Source organism: Sarcophilus harrisii, chromosome 5 (genome assembly GCF_902635505.1).
Source record: "Sarcophilus harrisii chromosome 5, mSarHar1.11, whole genome shotgun sequence".
Lineage (NCBI taxonomy): Eukaryota > Metazoa > Chordata > Mammalia > Dasyuromorphia > Dasyuridae > Sarcophilus > Sarcophilus harrisii.
In genome coordinates this window covers 92652958-92670358 of record NC_045430.1, presented here as the reverse complement: position 1 = coordinate 92670358, position 17401 = coordinate 92652958, and the positions used below count along the sequence as shown (strand labels likewise).

The window sequence follows — 17401 nt, the reverse complement described above, 5'->3', positions numbered from 1 at the left end:
AGACTACATTGGCCCCTTCATCTGCTGCTTCCTTACTAGTAATGATAAATTAGTGTGCTGACTTTCCTCTCCATCTCAGGAGTCCCAAAAGTCCAAACAGCTCAGCCTCGGGTAAGTTTCCCTGAGTACCTTCATTCTCCTTCCTTGCATGATTCTCTCAGCCCTGGGTACTCCTCCCTTCCTAAACAAGATTTGTTTGTCTCAACTCACTTTCACTTGGGCTCCCTCCCCTTCCCTGCCAAGAATTTAAGGTGAAACAAAGAAGGGAATAAAGTCATCATTTCCTCTTTATGGAACCAATGATCTATAGTGTTAGATGAGATAGGTCTATAATTAAAACTGTAAAGTAGATTGGAGCCAGATGAAGGATCTTTAATGCTAGACTAAAAAATTTAGACCTTATTTTTAGTAGGCACTTTAAAGTAAATAAAGGATACTGGTGATGAGATACTGGAGTGGGCCTGTGTAGAGGGCTGAAACTCCTGAGTCATTGCACTGAGGTCCGTTCAAGCACTTAGGGCTAATTACTGATTGGACAATATTCTATGGGCATATGCTTGGGGAATGGCCCTTCCCACTATCCTGTGCTGGCTCAATGATTGGTGTATACAGAGGATTGTAGGAGGGACTAGGGGGTAGAAAATGGAGGATGTTGACTGATTTACGAAAGGTAAATGAACAAATGGAAACTATGGGAACTCTTCAGCCTGGACTTCCACCTCCTACTCAGTTGCCTAGAGAATGGCCTCTTTAGGTTATAGACATTAAGGATTGTTTCTATTCTATCCCTCGGGATAAGGAGGATATGAAAAGATTTGCCTTTTCAGTGCCCAACGTTAACTGAGCTGAGCCTTATAAAAGATATGAATGGACAGTTTTGCCACAGGGAATGAAAAACAGCCCTACTATGTGTCAAATGTATGTTGCTGCTGCTCTTACTCCAGTAAGAAAACCATTTCCAAAAGCTATGTTATTACATTACATGGATGATGCACCTGAGGAACAGGTACACCTGTTAGGTTAGGTTAGGATGTGCACCTGAGGAACAAATGTTAGAAGCATGTCTGCAAAAGACCATAGAAACACTAAGATACTACAAATTGCACATAGCTCCAGAAAAAATTCAAAGACATGCTCCTTTTCAATATTTAGGATTACAATACAAAAACTTAAGAATAGAGAAGCTAAACACCTTAAATGACTTTCAGAAATTGATAGGAGATATCCAATGGATGCATCCAGTGTTAGGCTTGACTACCTATCAATTACAACCATTATATGACATTTTGAGGAGGGGACAGTGCTTTAAACTCACCATGCCAGCTTACAAAAGAAGCTCAAGAGGCTTTGAGAGAAGTTGAACTGGCTTTATTCAATGTGGTTGAAAGAGTCACTCAAAAATCCTTGGAAATATTGGGTTTTGCTACACAAGAGACATCCACAGCAGTCCTTCATCAAGGAGACAGTGTGATAGCGTGGGTGAAACTCCCAGCACAACCAGAATAAAGCCTTACTTCTTACCCAGTGCTTGTGGCTAGAATTTTATTAAAAGCCATTAAGCGAGCAGTACAATTATCTGGGATAAGACCTGACAAGATATAACACCTTTTATACTAATGCACAAATTAATGGATGCTGTGAAACCATCCCAGAGTGGCAAATTTTATTAGCTATGGCTCCAAATTTTATACATGGGTCTCCATTAAAGATAACCAAACTATTACATAATTGGCAATGGATTCTTGAAGAGAAGGTTTCTAAAGTTCCTCTTAAAGGACCAACTATCTTTACAGATGCATCCAAACATAATATTTGCACTGTATACTCTCGTGACTTAACTATAAAGAGAGTAGTCAGAACTCCTTTTCAGTCCACTCAGCAGAATGAATTGTAGGCGATCATTCTAGCTCTTACTTATTATCCAGGAGATATAAATATAATGTCTGATTTGGCCTATTCAGTAGGTGTCATACAAAGAATTGCCACAGCCCAAATAAAATTTGTAGCCTCTAATATATATCAGCTCTTTAAGGAACTTCAAGAGCAAATGAGAAAGCATCCAGGTAAGATTTATATTTTGTATGTCCATTCTCATAGTGGACTTCCAGGTCCTATTTTTGATAGTAATTCAAAGGCAGATAGCCTTCTAACTATTCTGGCCAATACTTTTTTATTTCAAGAAGCCCAAGAGTCTCATTTTAAATATCATCAGGCTGCTCGAGCTTTATGTTTGCAATTTGGAATAACAAGAGAGGAAGTAAGGCACATAGTAAAAGCCTGTACAGCTTGCCTTCCTTTCCATGCTCCTACACTGCCTCCAGGGAAGAAACCTCATGGTTTGAGACCCAATGAAATTTGGCAAATGGATGTGACCCATTATAAATCTTTTGGTCATCTGTCTTTTATCCATGTTGTGGTAGACACTTTTTCAGGATTCACTTTTGCAATACCAGCAGCAAAAGAGACAGCCCAAGTGGTCACTGAATTCTTTATACAAGCATTTGCAATTATGGGTGGCCACAAGCAATAAAAACAGATAATGGACCTTCATATACTTCTAAACATTTTGCACACTTTTGTGCACAGTATAAGATTTTACACACCACTGGCATACCCTTTAATCCTCAAGGACAGGCAATAGTAGAGAGAAGAGGCAGAGACATTAAGATGCTCCTCCAAAAACAAAAGAAAGGGGAAGCCACAAGTAGCCCTAGAGAACTTTTAAATCTAGCTCTTTATACTATTAATTTCTTGATTTTTAACAAAGATGCACTGGCTCTGGCAGACAGGTTTTATAACCCACCGGAAGGTCAGTGTCCAGTGCAAGCAGCTCCACTATCTTTAGATAATCGCCAGGTGATGTGGAGAGACCCTGAAAGTGGTGAATGGGAGGGACCAGATTGGTTAACTGCTTGGAGGAGCGGGTTTGCTTGTATCTCCACAGATAGAGAAGGAATCAGATGGGTGCCAACAAGCCGTATTTGCCTTGTCCATTGGAGAGAGATGGAGCAGACCCTTGAAACAAAAGAGAAGACCCAGGAAACATGGGGTGGTTCCATTGCTCATTGTGCGCACCACTGAATGAGCATGGCAGTTATGGCGTTTGAATCATAGACATCAACAATTGTTGGACTTCAAAACCCTCAGGAATCATTGGATTCTCTGAGATATGAGAAGACTGTTGTAGGACTTGAAAACCCTCAGGAATCATTGGATTTTCTGAGAAATGATAAGACTGTTGCAGGACTTTAAAATCTGCTGGGATCATTGGATTCCCTAACACATAAAAAGACTGTTGCAGGACTTCAAAAACTTGCGGGGATCATTGGATTCCCTGACACATGAAGCAATGGACAATAGATTGTTTTGGACTATCTCTTGGCTGCTGAAGAAGGCGTTATGTGTGACTGTTGTTTACATACCCTCCTTCTAGGACTTCTGGAAATCTCTTATAATACCATATTGATTTATATTGTTTGTTATATCACTACTTGCATATACAATTCATGTTTGTTGCACCACATTGAGCCTGTACTGGTTCTGGAGAGAGTCATCACTAATAGCCTCTGCGTTATTGCTATGTGCTTGTGTAATACCTCCCATGCTGATGGGTTTGTGCATATCTGTCTCTAATAAGGCCCTTCAGCCCAGAAACCCACTAGCAATCCCCACTTCCCTTTGGTGCTTTTCACTTCCCTTCCTGAGAAGTCAGGGGGGGTGTGATCACCTCCTTTTTGGTGTTTTTACCTCCTTTCCTGAGAAGTCAGGGATGGCGTAACCACCTGTGTTCTAAAACAAAAGAAAGTGGGAGATGTAGAGGGCCAAAACTCTTGAATCATTACACTGAAGTTGGTTCAAGCACTTAGGGCTAATTACTGATTGAACAATACTCTATGGGCATATGCTTAGAAAATGGTCCTTCCCACTATCCTGTGCTGGCTCAATGAATGATGTATACAGAGGATTGTAGGAGGGACTAGGGGGTGGAGTAAGACTAGCCAGAGTCACACTTTGGCCATCAATGAGGGGTCGTGGAGATTCTGCTTCCATCCTGTTCAATCTTGCATCCAAAGACCAAGAATAAAGACTAAGGACTTTTGCTTATCCTGACTCCGGCTGATTCTGGGGTGTCTGAGGTGCTAGCATGGTCGTCACAGGCCTGAAAGGTTGAGCTGATCTCCATCAGTGCCACTGTATAACCTTTCAGGCCCACCTTACCTAGTGATCCTTTATTTACTTAAGTGTCCACTAAAAATAAGGTCTAAATCTTTAGTCTAATGTTCAATGTCCTTCACTTGGCTCCAACCTACTTTTACAGTTTTAATTATGGACCTACCTCATCTAACATTATAGTTAATTGGTTCCATAGCGAAGAAAAGATGACTTTTTAAATAAGCTCAACTTTTCAGGGCCATCCTATCTAATGACCTAGGGATCTAGCTCTATGCTTTATGGATCAATGCTTTTTTTATCTCTCTCCAATCCCCGTAGTCTTGACAGACTAATTTCAAGTTTTAGGATTTTAGAGGTGAAAGGGATTTTGTTGTTGTTCAGTTATTTTTCAGTCAAATCCAACTCTTCATGATCCCAATTGAAGTTTTCTTAACCGAGATATTAAAGGGATTTGCCATTTTCTTCTCTATCTCATTTTTGCAGATGTGGAAACTGAGGCAAATAGGGTTAAATGATTTACCCAGGAACACACAAGTGTCTAAGACCAGCTTTGAACTTTCCAACTCCAGGTCTGACACTCTACCACTGTGCCACCTAGATGAGACTAAAGCTCATCTATTCCAAGTCATCTTTGGGACTCCTTTTGAGATGGAGGGGAAGGCACAGCATAAAAAACAGTAGATGGGGGACCAGGCTAGTCTTGGCTGATCAGATTTAGCTGTGGGGGACAAACAGAGGGTGGTTGCTTCATTAAGGGAAAGGGGAAATATTATTGAGCTGCATCAATGATATTATTATGAATCATTATATTGTCAGAATACAATCTGCATGCCATGTCCTTTTCCTTTCTTCTCATTCACAGAGTTTCTGTCAATATACTTTAAGAAGACTAGAAAAAAAAGGAAAAAATGATGCACACACACAAAAATTTTTATAGTAGCTCTTTTTGTGGTAACAAAGAATTGGAAACTAGAGAATTCAATTGGGGAATAACTGAAGTAATGGTTTATGAATGTGGTGGAATACTATTGCGCTATAAGAAATGATGAAGGGGATGGTTTCAGAAAAATCTGGGAAGACTCATATAAATAGAAGCAAAATAAAGTGAGCAAAACCAGGAGAACAATGTACACAGTAACAACATATTATCAATGATAATCAATTGTGACTTAGTAAGTTTGATTAATATAATGATCCATAACAACATCAAAGGACTTATAATGAAAAATGCTATCCACCTCCAGATAGAGAACTGGTTGACTCAGATAACAGACTGAAGCACATATTTCCCTCCCCCCCCTCCTTTTTTTTTTCTGTTTGGCTTTTTCTGCCAGAACATGACTAATACAGAAATATGTTCTGCATGATTTCATATGTATAAGGGGTATCATATATCTTACCTTCTCATTGGAGGGAGGAGGGCATGAAAGGAAAGAAAGAATTTGGAACTGAAAATAAATTAATTAAAAAAAAAAAAAAGAGGATCTATTCCAAACTCCTTCATTTTAGAGAAGGCCCAGAGGGATGAAAGAAGTGAGTAATGAGGGAGTATGACTTCTCATACTTGAAAATGGTCATTATTTTCAAGTCTTTTAACAAAAATATGTAGGTCATAGTTTCCTTGTCTATGAAACGAGTGGGTTGTATTAGATGATTTCTCAATTCTCTTCTAGCTCTAAATCCTGATCTAAATTCTGATAATGCCCAGGAAGAATTTGGGATTTCTGCCCTCCCTGGATTTTCCAGATGCTATTTATGGTTCCTTTCTAACACTTCAAAGTTCATTCTTCACCAATTGAGAAGCCTCCTGATGGGTTTGTGGTAGATGTAGTAGTAATGAAGTCAGGAACTGAGTTTAAATCTGACACTTGCCAGCTGTGTGACCTTGAGCAAATTACTTAACCTTGTTCTTCTCAGTTCCCTCATCTGTAAAATGAGCTGGAGAAGGAAATGGCAAATCCTTCCAGTTCTTGCCAAGAAAATCCCAAATGGGAGTCACAAAGGTTCAGACGTGACTGAAAAAATTGAACAACAGAGAAACTTAAATACTTTGACAACATAAGAAGACAGGACTCATTGGGGGGAAAAAAACAACTCTGATGTCATGAAAGATTGAAGACAAAAAAAATGGGGATGAGGACAAGATAGATAGATAATTTCATGGAAGCAGTGAATATGAGCTTGTAAAGACTTTGAGAGATGGTGGAGAATAGAAGAGCTTGGTGTGCTATGATATACAGAGTCAGAGATGACCAAACAATTGAACAACAACAGAGAATTCTTATGAGCAAATTTCCTTTATCAAAACAGCCTGAATCATCATTGTACTTTATACTCAAAGAGTTGTTTAGAGCAGTGGTGTCAAAATCAGATGGAACCAGATCCCTGCAGAGAAAAACTTTAACCCTACAACAGACATCTGGCTAAGGAAAATGCCAATGAGGTTTGCAAAAGAATTATATGGGGACTAGACAAAGATGCTCCTTTAGAGGAGATCATAAGATGCTGTACCATTTTATATACATATATTTTCATGTGTCTTTATTTATTTATTTTTTTAACATTTCCCAATTATATTTTAACCTGGTTGTACTGAGAGTTTTGTGGGTTTAAGTAGCCACACGTTTAACACCTCTGGCCTAGAACATTGATAAGTGATTTGTAGGGGCAGCTAGGTGGTACAGTGGATAGCATCAGCCTTGGAGTCAGGATGAATGGGACTGACTGGGTGAAATTTTCTCAAGTCTGTGTCTAAGCTTAAATCACCCCTTTTCCCAAAGGTCTCTAGAGCTGGAAGATCAGGCTTCGGGCCTCAGATTACAGGAATTCACATGATCCCTAGGCCTACAGGTCTTTAAAAGGTTAAGACCTTAGGTCAGCTATAGGAAGTGACTTGATCTACAGGAAAACAGACAACATTGGTGACCATTGATCAGTATTGGTTACTTCCTTTTAGTCTATCTAATGAAAAGGTTTGGGTCTTTTGCTATTTAATCCCTTGCAAGCTTCCTGCTTGTCAGGCCTATGAACACATGGTAGGTGCTGAGATATCTCCCAGGTGTGCTTGGACCTCTCCCTGCTGGGACTAAATAAATGTTTTCTCTTTGTACTTGAAGATGTCTCTGATTAGTTAATTTGGGAAAGAGGATCTAGCACCCATCCCACACAAGGAAAATCTGAATTCAAACGCAGCCTCATATACTTACTAGATGTGTGACCCTGGGCAAGACACTTAACCATGGTTGCCTCCCTCCCACCCACCCCCTCCAAAAAAAAAGAAAGAAAGAAAAGTGACTTGTCCTTGTTCATAATCACTGTGTATCTGAGGTGAGACTTGAATTCTGGACTTCCTTATTCTGAGCTCAGATCCAGAGCTGCTAAAGGATGCTGCTGCTAAAATCCCTTCTCTAGCAAGGACTTCAACTTTGTCTCCTTCTACTAAGAAACAAACAGAAAGGACAGGAAAGTAGAATGACATGATATATGACAAAAAGTTTCCTGGATCTCATTTCACAGGTTTGATGTTCAACTCTGCTACTTATTGCCTTTGTGGATTTAGGTAAATCACTTCATAAAGGTTTCAGTTTCTCCACATATAAGTGGAGGGTGTTATGTTCAACATGACCTTTAAGGTCCCTATTAGTTCTAAATCATAGCCCCTCATCAGGAAGTTAAGAAGTAATTATTAAATGCTTGCTATATGTAAGGCAGTGTTTTAAGCAGTGGGGATAGGTAGGCAAAAACTCCCTAATTAGCAAAGGAGTGATGGGAAGTGAAGTTATTCCTAGATAGAAGGAGCTGCCGAATGAGGATGAGTGGTAGAAGTCAAGAAAGCAGGGGTAGTCCAGGAACATTTGCTTCCTGAGGAGAAAAGAGGGAGGAGGGTAGACACCAAACAGCGGTGATCGATGGCCAGAAAGAATCCTGCTTCACCCAGTTAAACATAATCGTGCATAGTGGGAGCCTAGTCTTGCTCACTGACCTTTTTCTCCTCACTGCCTGGCCAATTGGCACTTACCATAGTGAGTTTCTTGCTGTGTTTGTTATTTATACCATTCTGTCACTATTAACATACCATTATGTCAGAAGTGACATGATTTTAATTTATATGATATTAGATTATGAATTGTTAAAAGAAATAAGATCAAAATATTTGAAAAATGTTAAATACTTAATGGGATATGTTTTGTTCTAAAATTGATGATAATAATTTACTATTGGGAGAAAAGGTAAAAAAAAGATCCCTTTAAGTTATCCTTAACTTGGAACTTTCTACTTGGACCAGGCTATAAGTTCTTATCAGTCTTGCTGACTGCTTGTTTTAAAATTCTAATGTACTTAAATTTGAGAAAGTAGGAACACTCCCTTTCAAAGTAGGAAAACTTACATGTTTGCTTAAAGAAGGAATTTCATCTGAGATTATTTGACTGGAATTTATGAAAATTATGAAATCATATCTTTTAATGAATAGCATGTTTTGAAGTTACAATGTTGAACCAACTTACTAACAACAGATTTCATTTTGCTTTAGGGTTAATAGGCAATAAGGATATATTAAATCGAATGATTTACTTCAATCTGCATTTTCTGCAGTCTTGAGGCAATTATCATGTATTCACTGTGAGTATGAAATTCCAGAATATGGTTACACTTAATTTAAAAAAAAAGGATAAATAAAATGTTCATATGTTATTGTTAACTTATTGAAACATGAGTAAAATAGCTCTAAATTGTAAAAACAGCTCTAAATTGGCATTAGAGGAATTTTGCTATTTGAAGCAAAAATCTCTTGAAATAATTTGATATTGCTTTAAGTTTTTTCTCCAGATTTTAAAAAAATGTTAATTTGTTTTGTTGTGCCACAGTTCTCTTTTATTGTCCTGACTTAGTTTCCCTAAATTGTCCTGCCTCGGTTCCTAATTGTTTTGGACAATCCTGCAAAGCCATCTCTCCCTCCTAATCATGATGATCCAGATAAGGAGAAAGACCTTCTATCTTATATATCGTCAGAATATCTGGTGCCTCTCCCCATTCTGTAATTCCAATTTATGAGAATGCCTCCCCCTACCCTGTCAGAACTGGACTGATAGTCCCGAGTTCCCACTCTCAGTGCTCTGACTCTGCCCCTGCCTCTGTCTGCTCCTGTAGCTGAGCCACGGGTATATACATGTCATTGAGAACTCACATTGATGCTGGATTTTTGAAGACTGTGATAGTCTCATTCAGCCCTGGGACCAAACCATGGATCCATTTGGTCCCAGTAAATCTCTCCCCCAGTAAATCTCTCCCTTTCAAATAAAATATTAAAAACTCTCTAATCTCTATCTTGCCTCAGTTTCTCCAGCATTACAGTTTGAGATAAAGGAATGGGCAGTGCAAAGGAATGAAGAAGAGATGATCAAAGGGAAAACTGGGATTTCAATTGCCCCACTTTTAACATTGAGCCTCTATTAATCAACCAATAAACTTTTGTGTAGTGCCTATTAAGTGGCAGGCACCATGCTAAGTGGTAGGGACACAAAAAGAGGCAAGGGGAAGGCAAACACTACCTATCACTTCAAAATTAGACTTAAACTCAGGACCATAGTTTACCTTAAAAATTCACAATAGATAGTCAAAAGAGATTTATTAAGTGCCTACTATGTGGCAAGGGATACAAAAAGACAAAAAGCAGTACCTGTCCTCAAAAAGCTGGTAACCTAAAGAGGAAGACCACAAGCAAAGACACATGTACAAACAAGCCAGATTAATTTTAATTTAAAACACTAAAAAGAAAATATTTTCCTTGATTAACTTTTTTTGATGTTAGGGTATCTTTTTATTTGTTTTATTTTATTTTTGACAACAATAGCTTTTTATTTTCAAAACACATGCAAAGACATTTTTCAAAGTCTTGTGTTCCAAATTTTTTTCCTTTCCTTCCCTCTCACCCAGACTTTTTGATCATTTTTAAGACCTCCAAATGAATTGCTTTAGGCCAAAACAATAGATTTGATGATCTAGCACAACAATTCCCAGATCCCTTGGTTCTTAATCTTTTCTTAGTCCTTATGTACCACTTAACTAGAAATTGAACTCTCTTTAAAAGCAGAAAAAAAAAAAGACTTAGGACTATGGAAAGTGTTTCCTGTTGCTTTTTTTTAATATTATTATTATAGTTTTATTTACAAGATATATGCATGCATGGTAATTTTTCAGCATTGATAATTGCAAAACTTTTTGTTTCAATTTTTCCCCTCCTTCCCCCCACCGCCTCCCAAGATGGCAGGTTGACCAATACATGTAAAATATGTTAAAGTATAAGTTAAATACAATATATGTATACATGTCCATAGTTATTTTGCTGCACAAAAAGAATCAGACTTTGAAATAGTGTACAATTAACCTGTGAAGGAAATAAAAAATGCAGACAGACGAAAATAGAGGGATTGGGAATTCTATATAGTGGTTCATAGTCAACTCTTCTTTTGCTGGGTGTAGCTGGTTCAATTCATTACTGTTCTATTGGAACTGATTTGGTTCATCTCATTGCTGAGGATGGCCAGGTCCATCAGAATTGATCGTCATATAGTATTGTTGTTGAAGTATATAATGATCTCCTAGTTCTGCTCATTTTACTCAACATCAGCTCATCTAAGTCTCTCCAGGCCTTTCTGAAATCATCCTGCTAGTCATTTCTCACCCAGCAATAATATTCCATAATATTCATATACCACAATTTATTCAGCCATTCTCCAACTGATGATGGGCATCCACTCAGTTTCCAGTTTCTGGCCACTACAAAGAGGGCTGCTACAAACATTTTGGCACATACAGGTCCCTTTCCTTTCTTTAGTATCTCTTTGGGGCTAAGCCCAGTAGTAGCACTGCTGGATCAAAGGGTATGTATGCACAGTTGGATAACTTTTTGAACATAGTTCCAAATCGCTCTCCAGAATGGTTGGATGTATTCACAATTCCACCAACAACGTATCCGTGTCCTAGTTTTCCCACATCCCCTCCAACATTCCACATTATCTTTCTCTGTCATTTTAGCCAATCTCACAGGTGTGTAGTGATATTTCAGAGTTGTCTTAATTTGCATTTCTCTGATTAATAATGACTTGGAGCACCTTTTCATATGGCTAGAAATAGTTTCAATTTCTTCATCTGAGAACTGTCTGTTCATATCCTTTGACCATTTATCAAGTGGAGAATGGTTTGATTTCATATAAATTAGAGTCAATTCTCTATATATTTTGGAAATGAGGCCTTTATCAGAACCTTTGACTGTAAAATGTTTTCCCAGTGTATTGCTTCCCTTCTAATCTTGTCTGTCCTGTTGCTTTTTGTCCCTGCTCCACCTCCCTGCTTCTGCTTCCTCTCCATGCTGGATAAACACAGCAGCTGGTGAGCAGGGCTCCAGGTGTGATCTAGCTCTCAATCTGGTGATAGGGGTTTAAATTTTGAGGTGGGAGAGACTTGATTAATTTAGTGAGAGGGATGGAAGTGAGGGGACATCTAGGAAGAAAGGACTTGGGAGTAGTGGACTATGTCTACTTAATTCTGGCTTTGTAAATCATTTAGATAGTTAGAGGCTTTTGTTGGTGAGGAACTTCTATCTCTTCCAGGACCCAGTTCTCCAGATCTATTTACTCATTGTTTATTTGGCTTTTCATGGATCATTCATGGAAGTCAGAGATCAGGCAAAGAATTTGGATGACCTTACTAATGACTTTGCAGATCGATTTTCTTGGCAGAACTCCTGCATAGCATCTGTGTGGGATGGGGATCTGTTATCTGTTCATGGAAGAATGATATCATTTATAGAAATCACCTGATATAAAATAAACTGCCCCATTTAAATGAAAATTTTAAAACCATAGTAACATTTCTTTTAAAACACAAAGGTTTTTTTTTTCCCTTGATTAGTTTTTTTTTTTATTTTTTATTTTTTTATGTTGCGGTCTCTTTATTTTATTTTTGACTAATAACTTTTTATTTTCAAAACATATGCCAAATTTTCCTCCTTCCCTTCCCCCCATCCCTAGACAGCAAACATCCAATATATGTAAAACATGTGCAATTCTTCTATCACATTTATCATATTACACAAGAAAAATCAGATCAAAAAGGAAAAAAGAGAGAAAGAAAAAAAATCAAGCAAACAGAAAGATGAAAATACTATGTTGCAATCCATACTCAGTCCCCATAGTGTTCTCTCTGGATGTAGATGGGTTTCTCCATCACAAGTCTATTGGAATTGGCCTGAATCACCTCATTATTGAAAAGAGCCTAATAGTGATTGGGGTCCCCAGGCTGGTGTCACAGATTTTGAGAAAGAAAGAATTAGCAGTCCCAGTCTGCAAGCAAGGTTTTTAGCAAAAATGGGTTTATTTCACTGAGAAACTTTCTCTCAGTGGGCCACTTCCTGATTAGGAAGATAACAAAGGTTGGAACACAGAGCCTAGATTATATTTTGGTTTCTATGTGCCCAGGGTATCAGGATCAATCTCCAGGTGAATTGGGGGACTAATTTCCAGGTCAATAATGGGTGGTAATTATGTCCCAGGCCAAGATCTCCAAATGAATTGTAGGTGGGGATTATTGTGGAAGTTTCTCCTGGGAATCAAAAGGTCAGGAGGGGTTGAGAGTCAGGGTTTTTCCAACCCAGGTCCATCCCCCCAAAGATCAGGGATACACAGTTCTTATTACATTATCTTGACTATTTAAAAAACTTCTCATACTCTGTTCCAAATACCTTAAAGTTTTAGTCAAACACAGTATTAAAATCAATAAACCAACAGGTAACTACCTATTATGTGATAGGCACTGTGCCAGGTTCTGAGGGTAAAAAGACAAAGACTTAAAGAATCCATATTCTTGAGAAATTATATCCTAATGGGAATAACACTTGAGTGTACAAACATATAAATAAATAAATAAATATATGGAGAATGAATACAAGATAGGATGGTGCTTTAGTTGTTTCGTGAAGGAAGTAACACTAGGAACTCATGCTAAGGGAGGGGAATAGAACAAGCAAAGGTTCTGAGAAAGGAGATAGTGTAAGCAAATAGAGAGAAAGTCAGTTTGGCTGGATCTTAGAATATGAGGAGATTAATATATAAAAAAGATCAAGTGATAGGCTGAGGCCTTCAAAGTTGAAGAAGTGAGTTTCTGAGGCAATGAGGAGTTACTTGGATTTTTCTGGATAGAGGACTAACCCGGTTAAACCACCTTGTCAGGGATGGCCTGACATAGTGAGAGACCCACAATAGGAAGACAAATTCGGAGGGCTGGAACTAAGGTGGGAGTTATATGAGTACAGGAAAAGGGATGAATTCAAGATATGTTGTAGAGGTAGAAATGGCAAGCTTTGGCAACTGATTGGATGTATGGCATAAGGATAATTGAAGAATTAAGGATAACATATAGATTATGAACCTGGGATATTGGAAGAATAATTCAACAGAAATAGGGAATTGTGAAAATGGGAAGGGTTTTTTGAGAGAAAAATGTTACTTTCTTTCTTCATCAATGCCTCCTGGTTTTTCTTGATTCAAATCCCTTATAAAATTATGCTAGAGTTCTCCCTGTATTAATTATCTCCAATTTCCTTTATATAGATTGTTGTTTTCAAGTTATTTCCCCTACTAAACTTTAAGTTCTTTGAGGTCAGGGGCTGTCTTTTGCCCTTTTTTTTTTTTTTTTTTTTTGGTATCACAGTGCTTAGTATGGGGGTTAACTCTGAAACTGTGTCCCCTTTAATCTGTAAAAGAAGGGAGATTTGTCATCTCAGACCCTCCTCTGGGAAAACATATCTTCCCAGATAAGTGAAGTGGCTTCATTCAATTGGAGATCTTGGTCAAATCATCCTCCATTGATCTTTTGGGGGGTGGCCCGGATCCCCTGGAGGGAATTCCAAGACCCTAGGAAAAAGACTTCAAAATGATTTTATTCAGTTGGAGATCTATTGAGTATCTTGAAACTTCAAGAAAAGTACTTTCTTTTCAACTGGAAATCTAGGCCTGGGAGATTGACAACATTGAAGAAATCTCATTAAATGGAAGCCCTAACCCTAGACGTCTAATAAAAAGACAACTATGAACCCCACTTTACAGAAGTCCAAAGTAGAATTATGCTTTGCCAAGGGACCTCTCTTCTTGGCACAGCTGCCTGCCAGTGCTCTTGCCCACTGTGAAAATACATTCTTCTCAGTGATAACCTTTGTTATTTCTCTAACAGGACCTTGTCACTGAGAAGTCTGTCTTCCTAGTGAAGCTGGCTTTTCAGTGCCAATAAAAATCCCTTTTGCCAATCAGACTTTTTGGATTCTCAAATTCTTTCACTTTGGACCTGTGCACTGACCAGAGTAGATTCTCACACCTCAATTCTTACAATTCTCTGCACTGCCACTAACCTCATCACTGGTACCTAGTAGGCACATATTCAATCAAATATCTCTAGGACATCCAATTTGATATGAACATTTGCAGTTGGTGATAGAGAACTGAGGTTCGGGGAAAGACTGTGGTGGATATTTAGAACTGTAGAAAGATGGCAATGAAAACACTGAGAGTTGATGAGGTCAACAAAAGGGAAAGTATAAGGAAAAAGAAGAGAAAAGAGCCTAAAACCAGAAATGGGAGAATATCCAGAAACAGAGTATTGTTAGCAGTGTAAAATGTTAGTTGGAAAAAGATGAATTCTTAGAAAAGACTATCAGATTTTATAATTTAGAGATTATTGATAGCCTAGAGAAGACAGGTTTTGTTGAATAATGAAGCCAGAAGCCAGATTGCATAGGAATGAAAAGAAAGGGGATCAAATAGAGGCAACAAGAATAGATAGTTTCTCTACAATTCCAGTTAAGAAAGGAAAGTTATAGGAGATATTTTTTTGGAGTGGTAGGGTCTAATGAAGATATAGATAGATGGATGGATGGATAAATAGATAGGTAGACAGATGGGTGGATGAATAGATAGGCTGATGGATGGATAACTAGCTAGCTAGATGAGTGGATAGATAGGGATACTTGGATAATTATCAAAGCAGCAGGGAAGAAACTAGAAGAGTGAGATATTAAAGATTAGGGAGAGGGGATCACTTTGGTAATCACTTTGAGAAGTTGGAACTTTGATCTTGGCAGGAAGTAGAGAATGAGAAAAAGGAAGAGAGACTGAGAGATAATGTCAAGGGGTTTTTTGATGAAGAGAAAGGGAAGAGGTAGAGCCCATGACTTATTGCCTCCTTTTTCTCAGGAAATTCTAAAATCGATTAGGGGTAGAAGATTGCCTTTCATGTCCCTCTTTCACAGTTCCTCCCTTCTGACTTTCTATGGTTATTTATATATTTATATATTTAGATAGATAGATAGATAGTAACTCTGAGGCCTCTTGTGGGAGATGGGGTGGGGACTGAGCTCTTACCTGGGAGACGCAATGGAGAAGGGAATTGGTACTACAGTACTTTTCTCAAATTGACTTTTTCTTGCTTCTATTTATAAAGTTTCTTCTACCACTTTGTGCTCAAGGAAACCCAAGATGCTCCAGATTAACTGAATTTTCCTCTACTTTGGGGAGAATATGTATCAATAAAAATCTTTCTAGTTCATCTGAAAACTTCAGTTGTTGATCCCTTCTCTTTAAAAGAATTATCTCCCTCTGGGTCTTTGATTGGCCATAGTCTCATTCAGCTGCACCCAGTTCCCTCCAGAACAGAACAAAACACACAAGAATTAGATATTTTAGAGAAAAGTTTCTTTTGAAAATGCATGCCATGCTTGGAGAGACTTACACGAACTGATGCTGAGTGAAATGAGCAGGACCAGGAGATCATTATATACTTCAACAACAATACTAGATGATGACCAGTTCTGATGGATCAGGCCATCCTCAGCAACAAGATCAACCAAATCATTTCTAATGGAGCAGTAATGAACTGAACCAGCTATACCCAGAAAAAGAACTCTGGGAGATGACTAAAACCATTACATTGAATTCTAATCCATATATTTATGCACACCTGCATTTTTGATTTCCTTCACAAGCTAATTGTACAATAATTCAGAGTCTGATTCTTTTTGTACAGCAAAATAATGTTTTGGTCATGTATACTTATTATGTATCTAAGTTATATTTTAATATATTTAACATCTACTGGTCATCCTGCCATTTAGGGAGGGGTGGGGGGTAAGAGGTGAAAAATTGGAACAAGAGGTTTGGCAATTGTTAATGCTGTAAAGTTACCCATGTATATATCCTGTAAATAAAAGGCTATTAAATTAAAAAAAAAAAAATGCATGCCATGGAGAGAAAATGAATGCTTTTAAATAGGAATGAAAAAAGAAATATAGTCTACTCTGATGAGTCAGAACTAGGTAAGAGATAGAGAGAGATTTCATCATTTTCATTAGCAAACAGAAATAGCCACTTCCACCCTGCAGTGATTTTCAGCAGCCTTATGGTATTTGGCTACAGGCTCTTCATCTAGTATCTAACCTGCAAATTTATAATTATGGCAATATGCATAGTAGAAATAGTACTGGGGAGGCTAACAGAGGGACAGTCATTCTCCCATCATCTCCTTTTTTGTAGGTAGCGTTGATCTTTTCACCCTTTGAGCACGTAGCTCACCCCTGAATTATTCTGAGATGTCCATTATCCATCCTCTTTAGTAAAAGAAAAAATTGTTTGTTTTTTTTCTTAAAGAATCAATCTAATTTAGCAAGATAATACATCATGACCAAGTGGGATTTATAACAGGACTGCAAGGTTGGTCCAAATTCAGAAAAACTATCAGTGTAACTGATACTAAGAAACAATCACAAAATCCAAACACAACATCCAACATCCATCCTTAAATCAGAATACACGGATGACTCCTATCCTATGCTGCAGACATATTCAGATGTATTCTAAATCCTTGGTAAAAGAGGGGCTATGCTGGAAAGACTTATGTAAACTGATGCTAAGTGAAATGAGTGGAACCAAGAGAATATTATACCCAGTAACAACAGGATTATGTGAAGATCAACTGTGATGAACTTGATTTTTTTTAACAATGAGGTGAGTCAAAGTAATTCTAATAGAATTGTGATTGAAAGTGCCATCTACATCCAGAGAGAGAACTATGGAGAATGAATGTGGATCAAAGTATAATATTTTCATTTTTGTTGATGTTGTTGATTTAATTTTTTGCATACATGATGAATATGGAGATACATATAGAAGAATTGCATATGTTT

At 37.9% G+C, this 17401-nt stretch overlaps 1 long non-coding RNA gene across 2 annotated transcripts in view; it reads left to right on the top strand.

Annotated features, from left to right (window-relative positions):
* The first annotated feature begins 6487 nt into the window (after positions 1-6487).
* LOC116419211 overlaps positions 6488-17401 on the top strand; it is a 119117-nt gene continuing 108203 nt past the window's right edge. For both annotated transcript variants that reach the window (XR_004229459.1, XR_004229458.1), the window contains exons 1-2: positions 6488-6616; positions 8705-8793. This is a non-coding gene — a long non-coding RNA (uncharacterized LOC116419211). The remainder of the gene's footprint in view (positions 6617-8704; positions 8794-17401) is intronic.